Genomic DNA, 3,083 nt, shown 5'->3' with positions numbered 1-3,083 from the left:
AGGTTTACTCTGCTCTTGCTCTTGGCAATAGCGGTCCATTTTAAGGCCCAAAATGCACGGTGCTAATGACTTTACATCAGCCTTTTTCTCAACGGAATTATCTCCTCTTCGTAGGGAAGAGGGAAACGATGCAATTCAGCGAGGCCCGAGCTGTGCAATTCCTTTCATGTTTTTACTAAGATTAAAGTGGGTACCATTGTGGGAAGTTTGTAATAATAATAATTGGGACCGGGGGTTCAAACCAAGGAAGCCTCTTCTTGCTGTCTCATTCCTTTTCTCTTGAAAGTTTCTGCTACCTTTCTCCCCTGCTCTCGCTTTCTCTGTTTTGCTCTTTCTGTTCCTTTCATCTTTAATCAAAAGTGCACCCTTTGTAACGAAGGAGCTTTGCTCTCAAAGCATCAGTGGTTGGGCTTTGATTTCAGACGAGGAGAGATCACAGGCCAGCTTATATCAGTTTCCAACACCGAGTAAATTTTTTGTAGAGATCTATTGAAATGAAACACCAGCACAGGTCAATATATGGCCCCGGAGACCGAGATTTCAGAAAGGTCACCGCTGAAATTTGCTGAGGGAAGGCACTTTTGGGGTGGGAAGCATCTTCTGTTCATCAAATGATTGCAGTCGACGATATATTGGTGAGGCGTAATTAATTTCCAACACATGACAGACTTCATTGTAGCTTCCGCTGGGAAATTGTGAGCATTCGAGACTAAGCACAGTCCAAAAACGCTACAGAATTCCTGGAAACTTGTCAATGCAGATAAACCAGCCATCAACAGGCACATAGGGATCAACAACATCTACATCAGAGGTGGGTTCAGGCTGGCACTACTGCCAGTTCGCTTGTGTGCACGCTTTGCGCATGCGCACAGCAATTAAAATTGTTCTGCGCCTGGACAGCATTGAAAAACAAGATGGCAGCGCTAACACAGCTGACTGGGGAAATGGTTCGGGGGCATGGCAGGCCTGGGTCGCTGCCGAACCGGACCGAACCTGTAGGAACCCACTACCAATCTACATATCTTTCAAAAGAAAAAATTAAAAAATCAATTATTTTATGTCCCTGTAATCAATTTATACTTACCTGGCAGGAGAGATACCTTAATCACTTAATCCAGAGTAGAGTCGGAGGCGATTGGATGGAGCTGTGTATTTACTGGACAGATGCCCTTCCTGATGCCTATGCAGAGTTCACAGCAGATTTTTTTTTTCTCTGTGCCCTGAGAGAGAAACACCTCTCTGGGATTGAACTCTCAACCTCCTGAGTGGGAAGTGAAGGTCTTCACCACTAGGCCATCCCACCACTCATTCAAAAGACACAATAGAAAAGCTAAAAATGGAAGCAAAAAGACCAAAACCTCCTTGCCAGCAATCAATACCCAGATTGGCAGAGATAGACACCAAGATTAATACTAGAGCAGAAATTAAGAAATAAACAATATCTCAGCCACCAGCATGGACAATAAATGGAGGATGGAGCAGACCAAGTGATTTGATTGTGTTGTTGTTGCCATGGAGGGTGGGGGTGCCTTTTTAAATGGTTTTTAAAATTTATTACATGGTGGATTTTTAAAAATTTAGTAAGCCACCAAGAGTCGTCTATGCAAGAGTAGGGGGATATAAAGTTAGTCCTCGACTTACAACAGTTCATTTAGTAAGATTTCAACATTACAATGTGATTGAAAAAAAGGGTTTTGTAACATCTTTTTTGTAACGTGGGGGCCAAACCTGGAAGCAGTATCCCACGTGTAGCCTTACTAAGGCCTAACAACTTGTTAATTCACTCAAGAACCGTGACAAGAAAGATAGTAAAATGGAGCAAAACTCATTTAACAACTGCCTCATTTAGCAACAGAACATTTGGGCTCAGTCGTGGCTGTAAGTCGAAAATTACCTGCATCACATTGTCTGAGTTTTCCATTTTTTTATTACCATGAATTGAGGAGGTCTTGAGGGCTTCACTTAGGCCTCAAAGTTGAGAAAAAGAAGAGAAAGCAAATGATTATTTTATTTTATTTCATGACTTTTATTTCAAGGATATGATGTGCTAAGAGTTAAACCAAAGACTAAACTTGGTTTGTGTGTGTATGTATGTATGTATGTATGTATGTATGTATGTGTATGTATGTGTGTGCGTGTATATATATTTGTGTTGTATTTGTGCTGATAAATACAACACAAATATAAAAAGGCAACATTAAAAATAAAAATATGGTTTTCTGCCTGGATGGTCCTCTGTAATTAGCCGAAGGACAGAAAGGGGGGATAGTGAGCTCCCTCAAGCAATTTCAACCAAACTTGGTGTACAGATGACTTACTCTCTGGAGACAAATACTGTAGGGGTAAGACACCCCTAACACCCCTCCGAGTGTGTGTTCTGTTATGATACAGCCTGTTGTGCCTTCAAATGGCTTCTACTGTACTGCCATAAAATGGCTTCTACTGTTGCCATGATAACGGCTTCACAGTACTCCACAAGGGGGCTCCCTCTGGTAAGGGGCAAAATCCAACATTAAAAATTATGTTTGGTCCAGACATTTCCCCCCTGTAAATAAATACCTGGGCAACACAAGTTATCGGCTAGTTTTTTTTTAAAAGAAACATAGAGATATTGGTCTGTTAAAAAAAAGTATAAGCATCTGTCTTTAAATTGTACTCAGCCTTATAATGGTACTCTGATCTCTCAGCCAAGAATAAGATTTCACTTGTGATCTGTAATTTGAGACAAGAGTTTCTCAGCCTCATCTCTCAGAACTGTCAATAACACTCAGCCACTTTTCAGAAGAGAGGGGGGGGGAGTAAATAACTGGCAGAGATGAGCACAAATCTATTGTGGGAACTCAATTTTCAGACCTGGAATTTCCGAAGCGTGTGAGGGCAACCGTTCTCGGATGTTGTAATAACTGGAGTCACATCAACCTGACGTTTTAAATGCATCCCGAAAAACTACACAGTCTTCTGGTTTTCCAGTTTTTATTCCTATAGCAAAGCATTTCCTTTCCTTTAACAAAACGACAGAATGACTGAGTTGGAAGGGTCCTTCGAGATCTTGTAGACCTGGGGTCGGCAACCTTAAACACTCA

This window comes from Natrix helvetica (assembly GCF_964273705.1).
Source record: "Natrix helvetica genome assembly, chromosome: 4".
Taxonomy (NCBI): domain Eukaryota; kingdom Metazoa; phylum Chordata; class Lepidosauria; order Squamata; family Natricidae; genus Natrix; species Natrix helvetica.
The sequence above is the reverse complement of the archived record's forward strand: the minus strand, read 5'-3'. Positions refer to the sequence as shown.